General features: G+C 41.3%; 1 pseudogene; it reads left to right on the plus strand.

Annotated features, from left to right (window-relative positions):
• Window positions 1-316: 316 nt before the first annotated feature.
• Window positions 317-715, plus strand: LOC105815166 (annotated as a pseudogene).
• The last annotated feature ends 11,824 nt before the right edge of the window (window positions 716-12,539 follow it).

The following is a 12,539-nucleotide window of genomic DNA, read 5'->3' on the forward strand; positions in this document are numbered from 1 at the left end:
TTTCCTTTGGAGATTCTAATTACACATATATTAGGCCACTTGATGTTTCCCACAGTTCGGTGATGCTTTGTTAATTTATTTTTTAGTGTTTCTTCTCCCTGTGTTTTATTTTGGATAGCTTTTACAGCTATGTCTTTAAATTCATTATTATTTTTATAATGCCTACTCTGCTTTTAATCCCATCTAGTGTATTTTCAATTTCAAATATTGTAATTTTTATCTCTGGAAGTTCAATTTGAGTCTTTTAAAAATATCTCCCAGCTCTCTCTTCCTTGGCACTGCCTATGGAGGTGGAAACCACCTCTTACTTGGCTTCATGGCCACCATCAGACCCCTTGTAAAGCCCAAGATCATCGAAAAGAGGACCAAGAAGTTCAGCCAGCACCAGTCAGACCACTATGTCAAAATTAAACATAACTGGCGGAAACCCAGAGGAATTGACAACAGGATGCATAAAAGATTCAGGGCCAGATCTTAATGTCCCACATTGGTTATGGGAAACAAGGAAATAAAGCATATGCTGCCTACTGACTTCCAGAAGTTCCACAGCACTGAGGAGCTGGAAGTGCTGCTGATGTACAACAAATCTTGCTGTGCTGAGATTGCTCACAATGTTTCCCCCAAGAACGGCAAAGCCATCACTGAAAGAGCAGCCCAGCTGGCCAGCAGAGTCACCAGTCCCGATGCCAGTCTGCTCAGCGAAGAAAATGGATAGACAACTCATGTATATGTTTTATTTGTTTACATAAAACTATAAAAGCTGCAACAAGATATGTTTCTACTTAACATGTTCAATATTTCCTCTACCTTTCTGAACATACAGAATATAGTTGTAACTGTTGTAAGACATTAAAACAATTCATTGTTAATTTACTTTTCTGTTAATCCTAGCCTCTGTGTCCATTCTGTGTTGGCTTCACCTGATTGATTTTTCTCCTTATAGTGCATTAGAGGTTTCCGTTTCTTTGCATGTCTAGTGATTTTTGATCGGATGCCACATATTGTAATTTTACCTTGTTGGTGCTGGTTATCCTCAAGGAATACGTTCCAAGACTCCCAGTGGATACCTGAAAGTGTGGGTAGTACCAAACCACGTATATACAATGCACAAATTCCTTTTTCCTTGTGCACAATTTCAGAAATAGAAGATTTGCTTTTACTATAGATCTTAGCAACCTCAGCATATGATTTTGTTTCTTTATTTGGTTGAAAATGTTCACCTTTTCACTGAAGCACGTTATAGCTTCTCTTTGGCATGTTCAAATTGCCTGCATCACTACTCTTGTACTTCGGAGCTATTATTAAGTGAAATAAGGTTGCTTGAACATAAGCTCTGCAATGCTGCGACAGTCGATCTGAAAACCCAGATGACTACTAAGTGACTGATGGGCAGGTAGGTGACTGATGGGTATGCTGGACAAAGGGATGATTTATGCCTGGGCAGGACAGAGGAGGGTGGTGTGAGATTTTTATCATGCTACTCAGAAAGTTATACAATTTTAAACTTATGAATTGTTTATTTCTGGAATATTTCATTTAATATTTTCCAGCTGCAGTTGACCTCGGGTAACTGAAACTGTGGAAAGCAAAACCACAGATAAGGGGAGACTACTGTATTTTTATATTTTTATAAATATTCTTGAGCTTTGTTCTGGGATGCAGTTAATTTCTTGGAACAGTTTGATTCTTTCAGGGCTCATTTTTAAGATTGTTAGGTGGGGCCAGAACCATCTTTAGTTTAGGCTGAATTATTCCTCACTATTGATGCAAGACACTTTGAAGTATGGACCACATACCCCATGAATTGTAATGTTTTCTAGTCTGGCTGGCAGGAAGAGGCACTGTTTCTGGGCTTGTGTGTGTTCTGTGTACTGTTTCCTTTACCTCTTTCAGATAGTTCTTCATACACATGCTCTGATCAGTCTCCACTGTATACTCAAGGAAACCTCTGCTGGTCTCTGGAGCGCGCTCTCTTGCACGCGCTCGCTCGCTCTTTCTCTCTCTGCAATTCCCTCCTTTATGGTACTCTACCCCACGTGCAAACCACGTGGACTGCCTTAGTCTTCTTGGCCTTTCAGCTGTGTCTCTTTAACTCAGAGAACCTGTCAAGCTCCCCTGGACTCGTTTCTTGTTTGTTTCTTATGTCTAAGGGATCACTTTTCTTTGTTGCCTGGTGTCCAATGACTTAAAAACCATAGTTTCATATATTTTTTTCTCTGTGTGTGTGTTTTTAAAGTTGTTTTAGGAATGAGAGTACATATGATCCCTCTCACTCAACCCCTTTGCTTAAATATTCCCTTCTCTATGCAGCCTGCCATGACCGTCCTATTTAAAATCGCAATCTTCACATTCCACATCCCCTTTTCCTGTCTTGATTTCTTGTACACAGAACGGCATATTTGAATATACTACTTAATTCATTTATTTATTATGTTTATTTCTTATGTCGCCCCAGTAGAAGGTAAACTCTACACGGGCAGGGATTTTTGTTTGTTTTGTTCACTGCTGGATCCCAGGGTCTAGAACAGTGCCTGGCATATGGGAGATAGCGCATGTTCATTAAATGAGCATCTGAATTGCATGGAGTGGGGTGAGAATAAGCGTGCGTTTTTATAAAATGATTCCTTATAGAGAATTTGCCATATCCAGATTGAAAGAGGCTTACTAGTTTAGGCCATCCACAGAAACATGCAAATCACATCAGAATAGCAAGCAAAGAACTTTTATTCAGTATGTATTATGTGCTAGAAACTGTGCTAAGCATTTTTTACCAGCATTATAGCTTTAAATCTTTCAAAGGCCCAACCCCATGATGGGGGTCTTCTATCATCCTCTTTTACAAATGGGAAAGTTAAAGCCCAGAGAAGTTAAGGAATGTGCTCAAGGTCACACAGCTATTAAGTGTCAAAATCAGAATTTGACCTACTGCGGAGCGTCCGAGGCCTTTGTGTTTAACAAGTACACTGCTGTTTCAGAGGCGTGTAGACCCTACTAGTGATTCAAAACTGCTTTAAAAATAAAAATTTTCAATCCTAAAACTGTGACTCATACAGCTGGTGTTTTAAAAGGTTTATTTTTATTACACTAATATTGCTTCGTTGTTTATTTAGCTAAGGGTTTCTGTCCCCACTTATGGGGACATGTATTCTTCCGAGATTTTATTATAGAATCTGTCTGTTGGCTTTGCAAGTTCTTCAGGCCGGTGGGAGGAATCCTGTACCTTCAAAGACTCCCTTTCGACTTCCATGGGATTTTCAGAACTCTTAGGGGTCCCTCTGATGACATTCAGCACAGGCTGCCTTTTAGTACTATTCTACTTCATTCAAGTCGACAGCTTTCTTGAGCATCTCAAGAAGCTAGGCTGCTAGGCCGAGGACACGAGGTGAGGGACACAAGGTCCTTGCCTTCTCGGGTTCTCAGCGGAGCCCGGGAGAACGACAGAAAACACTAGGGAGCCACGAAGGAACGCAGAGGGGTCTCGCGGGCACGGGAGCAAAGGAGAAGCCCCGGCAGGCTTGAGCACCTGCGTGGCTCGGAGGCGGGGAAGGGGAAGGCCACTGCAGCCCAGCCGCGAAGGGGGCGAGCAACCCGCAGGGTGCAGTGCCACGTGCTGTGTTGGGGGACGGCGGGGCCCGCCGAGAGCGAAGGGTGGGAATGAAATGACGGGGTCCAATCGTGCAGACGTGCGCATGAGGAGAGGAATCTCTAACCCTCGTGGGGGGTTTCGAAGGAGGGGCTGCGTGACCCGTTTGGGATTACGGTTCTGCTCCAGCGCGGGCGTGGGCGGGAGTCATGGCCCTTTGCGCGGGGTAATTCCCTTTCCCGGGCCAGACCTCTGCCGGGAGCGGACCGTTTCTTCCTGACCTTGCTGAGCGCTGTGCTCAGACACTCAGGAATGCATATTGAATAAATGCATGTTTGCCTCCCCCCAACTTATTCTTTAATTTTCTCCTCCTCCTCCTCCCCCTCCCCCTCTCACTCCTCTTCCCCTCCTCCTCCTCTCCTTCCTCCTTTTTCCCTCCTCCTCCTCCTTTCATGGAGGTTTCTTTAAAGTAGAGCAATTGAGGACAGATCCAGACACCAGGAGAAAGTTCTCTGATCTCCCACTGAGTGGGAGGTAGTTGTGGGCAGCACGCTTTAATTTCTTTGCACGCTTTTTTGCTCATTGTAAGATGAAAAATTTCCTCGTCGTCTTCTTGGATTTTATAAAAAATGTTTGCCAGGTGTGGCAGCGTGAGCCGGTGCTCCCAGCTGCTCAGGAGGCTGAGGCAGGATCGCTGGAGCCCAGACGTTCCAGGCTGCAGCGAGCTGTGATGACGCCACTGCGCTCCAGTCTGGGCGGCAGAGCCAGACCCCGTCTCAAAAAATTTGACTGCTGTGACCATTTATTCCTGGTCGGAATAAATGCGTCTGATACTGCTCTAACCATGGGGCATTGTGGGAGTGGCTTCACACACAGGTGGAAGCGACCAGATATTTGGGTAACCAGTGCTACTGCCCGCACAGAGGCAAAAGGGCCAACGCAAAGCAGGTGGATTTTCTTGCACCCTGGATCTCTTTTAATTTTCTTAGCCATAATCAATTCATAAATTCAAATAGAAAAAATGTATAGTCTTTAAAGAACAATGAAAAAAACAAGAAAAATATCCACCAACAATTTTGAGGAATGGAAAAAATAAGAATTTCTTTGCTTGACTTAACTACAATTCATTTTTAGTAGAAGTGTGAACACTTGCTTACCACATTCTGTTGATATGTGTACGGATTTATTTTCAGAGAGAGAAAATGAAAGAGAGAAACGGAGAGAGAGAGATTGAGAGAGAGAAAGACCTTCAGACACGTAGCTACTTGTCTGCATTGGAGTTTATTAAGATATAGAAATAAAATTAGCAATTTTATCCACCAAATGTCAAAGCACACTCCACGGCCCCAAGACTTGCTGCACTTCAGCCCATTTCTCCACTTGCTAAAGGCTTGTCTATGTCCCTGTGCTCTTGACCTCATGGATCCAAACTCATTCATTAACTGAGGCTTGCGATGGAATTCTGTCCTTCTATCCAGCCTCAATCTGAGAGATTCTTAGCTATTTTCAATTGATTCAGAAATAAAAATCCACCCTGGTCAGTAGAGAAACTCTACTCTATAGGTCTGTATAATGCTCTATTTATTTTTATTCTTAAACCAGGGCTTAAAAGTCCTGGTTTTTGCCTAGGAAAATGATGAAGTCTTACATTTTTGTTGTTTTGTAATTTACAAAGCACATGTCATCCATTACCCCAGGGAAATCTTACTACCTTGTGAAGGAGGATATTTTTATCCCATTTCTCAGTTAAGAAACTCGAGCTTCTGATATCTTCCTGAAGTCTCTTGGCTAGCACGTGACAGAGCTGTGTCCAGTGTCTTTATATATTGACTCCTAGACAAAGGTTTGCTCCAAAAAAATACTGACTATAAATCTGCAGTAAACCTGCAAATCTTAGAAAACTCAGTTGTATTCTAATTTCTAACTACCTAATTCAAGCAGAAATTAAAATAAAAAGTATAAATCCAAATTTAAAAAAAAGTAACTAACACTTATTGAACACTTACTATGTGCTTGGCATTAACAAGCATATGCATTATCTCATTTAATCCTCTCAGCAACCCTAAGAGGTGGGGCACTATGATCACTTCCATTTTTATAGATAAGGAAAGGGCATAGAATAGTTAAGAAAAATGTCAAAGGTCACACATCTAGTGAATAGCAGAACTGTACCTGAACTCAGCTTAGTTAGATATTAGAGCTAAGGGTTCAACTATTTGTGTGACTGCCAAGGAAATTCCATCAAATGTTCTTTTTACATGACACAGAATAGCAGCTATAAATGATGTTTACTGAGTGCTTCCTCTATGCAGACATAGTGCTATACATTTTACGTGCAATTTCTCATTTGCTCCTTACAACAAATCTTTGAAGAAGGAACAATTATTGCTCACATTTTACAGATGGTACAACTGAGGTGCAGAGAGGTGAAATATCTTGCCCAAGTTCACATAGCTAGTAAGTGGAAGAGCTGGGATCTAACCCAAATGGTAGTTCTCCCAGAATCTGGACTGCCTGCCTATGGAATGCTCCAGCACAGTCTCTTTTGGTCAGTTTTGGTCAAAGTCTTTGAGGGTGGGGGATTGTGGGAGATACTCAGGGCTCCTTGGGCATGTCAAGGGAGCAACATCCTGACTTCTCGGATAAGCTGGTAAGAAGCAAACTTTACCTACAAGGAAAGGAAGAATTGAATAGGAAATTTCTACGAGGACTTTGTCATGGAAAGAATCAGTCTGGAAATACCACATTATTGGAGCTTGAGCAGTAAATATGCTTCAGAGATTTTCACTGTAAGGCAGGAGTTTGGACAAGTTAGAAGTTTGTTTACTCCCATGAGCCTGAAGAAAGTTAGGTTAAATAGCTATTAATAACAGCTGACAATAAGAAAGGAAAAAAAACCCTGTAGGACTGTGGTTGTCATAGTCTTTTAAATAGATTACCAGGCTAATATTTGGTACTTGTTTATTTTGTAGTATTATTATTGGTTTTGGGTGCACAAAATAGGATTAATCATAATCCTTGGCTTGTAACACACTGTCTACATTTTAGGTCCTTGCAATTTATTGATTCTGATTATTGTTTTGAATAATTTTATTTTAAAGCACAGTCAAGAATATATTCCAACACAGCTCCTGGATCTTCTGGACCCAGAGGGACAGCTCTGGCATGTGGTTTGTTTGTGGATGCTTTACCCACATTCTGGACATAAAACCTGGGAAGAATGGCTTTGGACAGTCAGCCCTGCAACCCAGAACACGGTGGCCAGTGACCCTGCCATGGACAAGAAGCCCTCTCCTTTTCACCAGGGGTTAACGTTTCAGGGCAGAGTCAGCCATGGGCTTGCTGAGAACATAGCATTAGTGACATCCTCTCCAAGTTCCAAGGAGATACAACAAACAAGTGGTCATTTTCCAGGAAAACCGAGGCAATGTTTTCAGTGCCCCAAGAATCCTCATAATCATCATTTCTCTGTCATTAAAAACATCGCTCACACCCTCAACCCTTTTCCTGGGGAGGGCCCGTTGGGCTGAAGCCAGCAGAGCTGCCCCTAGTGGAAACCCTTGTAGAACCTGCACTTTGCCCACGGCCTGGCTGGAAATGTTGTCAACAGTCCTTAAGCATCATTTCTCCAGCGGAGTGGAGGTTGTCTTGGAGGGGAATCTCTTGCCAAACCACCCATCCGGCAAAGCCTTTCATACCAGTCTCTTTCTTCCTCATCACAACTTCTTCTTTCTACTTTTATGGAAAACTTTGTTCCAACTTCCCTACCCCTGGGCAAAGTGGATTTTAATTCTGAGAGCAAAGTGGGACCGGGCATTCTGTGTTTCTAGTGGTTGAGGTCATCGTGACCATTCCTCCACTGAAGGCATTTGGGTTGGTTTTCTTTTTGGTTATTTGTCTCTAATTTGGCATCATATTGTAGTGGCTAACAGTATAAACTCTACAGTCTTATTGATTGGTTTCAAGTTCCAACTCCAACATCAACTAGCACATTTTTTAAAACCTTGAGCAACATATTTAACTTTGCTAAATGTTAGTCTTTAATCTGTGAGATAATAAAGTCGTTATGAAATTTAATTAGGACATCCTGTGTAAAGCATTTAGCACCGTACTTGGCACATAGCAAGCACTCAGTAAATGTTAGTTACTGATATTGTTATGAAACAAAGTCTTAATATACTTGTACTTTTATTTCTCCTATGTGGATGGCTTGAAGTGGGATTTCTGGGTCCAAGAGTGTGTGTTATATACTTTAATGTATGGTGCCAGATTATTATCAAAAAAGTTTGCAACAATTGTTCACTAATCTTACTATTAGTGAACATTTTCCTCAAACATTTTCCTCAACATGAGAAATTAAGAATCATTTTAATTTTGGCTACTGTGATGGGTAGAAATGATCTTTTTATCATTTTAATTTGCTTTTCCTGGCATGGAATGAGATTAAGCATCAACACATAGATGATTGGCCATTTTCAGATTCTCTTTCATGTCTGAACAGGCCATGACTGTGCATAATCTTTGTTTATGGGATTGTATACATGTTGCTATTTTTAATAAATATTACTAATTTATAATAACTCTGTGAATTAAGGATATTATCCATGTCAAAAATGTATTTTCTCTCATTCTATTGTTTGTCTTCCTTTTCTTTTGAGATCTTTTACTATACCGCCATTTACATTTTTCAGATAGACTGATTAACCATTTTTCCTTTCTGTCTTCTGTTTATCCTGTGACTTACTGAACACTGTTGTGTGCCCTGTGTCTGCTAGAAACTATGCCAGAGACAAAGGTGGACCAGCTGTGTCCTGGCTCATTCCATTGCACCAGTGGCCATCACAGTCACCGTGCAGCTTTTTAAAACTATGTTTTCTTAGGCACAGAATTTCCACAGGTGGGGACTGTCCTTACTTGAATAAGGACAGTCTCATCTTAAAAGATGAGTACCTCTTGGGCCGGGCATGGTGGCTCACGCCTGTAATCCTAGCTCTCTGGGAGGCCGAGGCTGGCGGATCGTTTGAGCTCAGGAGTTCGAGACCAGCCTGAGCAAGAGCGAGACCCCGTCTCTACTAAAAATAGAAAGAAATTAATTGGACAACTGAAAAAATTAGCCGGGCATGGTGGCGCATGCCTGTAGTCCCAGCTACTTGGGAGGCTGAGGCAGAAGGATCGTTTGAGCCCAGGAGTTTGAGGTTGCTGTGAGCAAGGATGACGCCACGGCACTCTAGCCCGGGCAACACAGCGAGACTCTGTCTCAAAAAAAAAAAAAAAAAGACGAGTACCTCTTAAAAGTCAGTTCTTAAATTGGCAACTTGTTGCCAGTTATTGAAGCTGGGTGATGGCACATAAGGATTCTTTGTACTGTTTATACTGTTCCCCCTACTTTAGAATATGTTTGAAAATTTCTGTAAGTAGCTTAAAAAAAAAAGTCCTGATAGTAGCTTAAAAAAAAAGTGCTGATAGCTAATCAAGTTTGCTGCCCTGAGCAGAGCTGGCTGGGAAGCAGAGATGTTGCGTGTTAAATTGGCAAAGGAGGGCAACTGGGAAGGGACACGGCCTCGTCCTGGCAGTGCTGAGCCACACGGCAGGCTGCCCACAGCGGAGCTGGGCCAAGGCCAGCGCAGCCTGCCAGGACTGTGCTCGACCCGAACAACAAACAGAGTGGCTTCTCTGCCCAACTGCTTCGTGGCTTCTCTCTCAATTCTGCAGGACCCCATGGAGAGGCAGGTGCTGAGGTCTCTATTCCTTGGGGAAGGAAGTCAGAAAAAGAAGTCAGTCTTCAAACAAATCTCGCTCTGGAAAGGCACAGTAGATGGCAGTAATGCTGGGGTCTTTGGTGATCAGTAAATTAGAAGTGTTCCTATTGCCCATTATAACGGCGTATCTCTCCCTCTGTTAAAAAATCCTTCGTTAGCCATCTTATACTGACCCTAAAACTTCCAATTTCATCTCTTTCTTTCTCTAGAAAGAAAAAAGCAAGGTACATTTTTTCTCCTAGTCATATTAACTTCTTTATCTTGAATATGATTTGCTCGTTTCTGCCTCCATGCTAAACCCAAAACACTATAGTCAACACTAGTCCTTACCTCTTGCAAAATACTCCCCAAACCACCACGAAGAGGAAACCCAGAACAAACTGACCCTCCATTTTCAACATGAAAGCACAAAGATAAGCAGATAATTAAGGAAAATCATCAGTGCAAAAGAAGAGTTGAACCATGAACAAGCAGAACAACCTACCCCAGGAAACAGATAATGCTAGGAAGGAGGGAACCTTTGAGAAGTTCTCATTAGAGGTCTTAGAGAGATTTAAGAGGACATCATATCCATAAATCAAAAACAAGTTGCCATTGAAAGAAATAATCAGAAAACTAAAAGTTTTGAAAGTAAAATCTTAAAAATATGGTTACCAAGATTAATTTTAAAATTCCACAAAAGTCTTAAAAATAAAATAGATAGGGCCAAGGACCGAATTATTAATGTGGAAGATAAAGTTGAAAAAAAATCTTCCAAAACTTAGAGACATAATGTGAAAAGAGATGAAAAAGATAAGAAAAAGGCCAAGAAAAGATGAAGGCAGTTCATTGTTCAGCTCCTTCAATAGGAGTCTCAGAAGGACAGGAAGAGAACACGGAAAGAGGACACAACTTTTTTCAAAATAGAGAAATGACTTGAGTCTTCAGATTGAAAGGGCTCATAAAGATACGTATTGGTGAAATTTCTGCACTGCAAGGATAAGAAGAATATACTCAGAGTTTTCAGAAATAAAACATCGGATTACCTGTGAGGGGACCCAAGTCGAACCGGATGGGACTCCTGTCAGCAACACTGGATGTTAAAAGATAATAGAGTTTCGAGTTCCAGATTCTGAGAGAAATGATTTGACTATAGAAATCTATGCCAGCCAGATCAAACATAAAAATGTTTCAGACATAGGCAACGACTCTGGAAGATTGCCTCCTACATCCTTTTCTAGAAGAATTACTTAGAGAGATGTACTAGGGATAAGTAGAAAAGGAATCCAAGGAGAAAAACATGAGATCCAAGAAACTAACCCAAGAGGACAATGGCAAGAACTCTCAAGATGACAGTTGCTCTGAATGCCCAGATAGCTTTGAGCCCAAATTAGGAACAATCTTCAGGAAGGAAGTGGGTACAATAACACAAATCATGAGATTGGAGGTGTCATCCTAGTCTGCTACCAATGGGATGGTGGTATAAGTCTTTTTTTTTCTTTCAACAAGAAAAAGAATGGCCACTAGTTATTCTGAGAGATAAAATGAAACACTCTACAAGAAAGTCAAGGTCTAAATTTGAAGCAAGTTAGATTTTGAACAGTTGCTGGTGTATAAGAACTAGTGGTGGATCTTCTGAATTAAATAAACTCTGTTTGAATTTATGCTGAGTAATCAGTATAAACATTTTTTTGTGTGTCGAATGTGTTTTTTTGTTCCCGAAAGTGGTTTGCCATTTTCGTAGCATATGTTTCTTTACAGATCAGCTTTCTCCTAATAATTTTTCTGAAGAATTACAAACTTAGGTGCAAAGTTTTGTTCTGATTTTTATTCTTTCTCTTTCAAAGAGAAACATTTAACATTGTGACTTCTGATTTTGATTAGACAGTCATCATCTAAGGATTAGTATCTGGAAACATAAACTTGCGGACATTAAGAAGCATAAGCTGGAAAATATTCATTAACCCCAATTTAGGCTCATAGTTTTGTAATCCATTGAAGAGTTTCTTAGTCACTAATAGGTCTTATTTTGAAGACACACATTTATAAAACTCAGCAATTCCTTTAGTTTCACTTTACTTGTTTCTCCTGTCAAATCCAAGTCAAATTAAATGGAAGGAGGAGAAAATGGGGAGGGGAGTTAGGAGCATGAGACGAGGGTGAAACCTTGAGAGGCAGGAAGCGCCTCAAACCGTACTATGAACCTTGCAGAGGGAATTAGGTCTGGGCTTCCATGTCCTTCTTTGCCCCCAAATCTTGGCATTATCTTGACTTTTGTCTTTAGGTTCTGTTTGTAGCATCTTTATTCCAAAGAGATAAGCCTGTTTTTAACATCTTCTTAGGCCCCAGCATGCTTTCTGTTGGAAGGCAAACACCTTAGAATGCACCTACATGCCAAATTAAATGTAATGTTTTGGTAAATGTTTTTGTACGATGTATGTTGGACCATGTGAAATTGCTACTTATCTAGATCAGAAACGGTCAGATATTAGCAATTTCATACTGTTCAATCTAATGACTTTCCTTTTGAAATTATTTGACTGTAAGTGCTGCATCTAATTTACAATTTGCTAGGATTTCTCAGCAACCATTACTTACGGGCTGGAATTTACATGAAATGAGAAATTCAAACCTATAAATCATGATTAGAGGTAATGACATTTTAAATGTTCATGAGTACTAAATTGAACAATTAATGGAGTTGACACAACGTAGCATCTGTAAATATTCCATTAAACATTTATTCACTAGAACCTCCTAATGGTCTTTATTCCGGATCTGTTGCAGGTTGGCTTCCCAGGGAGTGTCTCAGATAGAGAGATTAGTGTGCAGGATGCTTATTATGGGAGCTCCCTGGCTCTGCACCTGTGGAGAAGGGAAGTAAGCTAAGTTGGACAGAGGGAGGGCCTGGGCTGCAACGTATTCGTGACTGGCCTCTACAGTTCCATAGAGAGCTGGCTGCTAGGATGGCCCTTCATGTCGTCCTAGAGGCGAGACACCTGTCATTGAATCGGGCTGCCCGGCGAAGGGGGTGCCTTATGCGTTAGGTGCAGTGGCTGTCTACAGGTGAGGGCAATTCCAGAGACGGCTGGCAGCTGAGCCTACAATGTTCCCAGCAGCTGGGGAGTAAATCTTGCAGTCCTCCTGTGGGGGTCTGGGTGGCAAAGCACAGCATCCATGACAGCCCCTACTTTCTTAAGATCCCTAGTAGTCCCTCA

Source organism: Propithecus coquereli, unplaced genomic scaffold, assembly GCF_000956105.1.
Source record: "Propithecus coquereli isolate 6110/MARCELLA unplaced genomic scaffold, Pcoq_1.0 Scaffold32, whole genome shotgun sequence".
Classification (NCBI taxonomy): domain Eukaryota; kingdom Metazoa; phylum Chordata; class Mammalia; order Primates; family Indriidae; genus Propithecus; species Propithecus coquereli.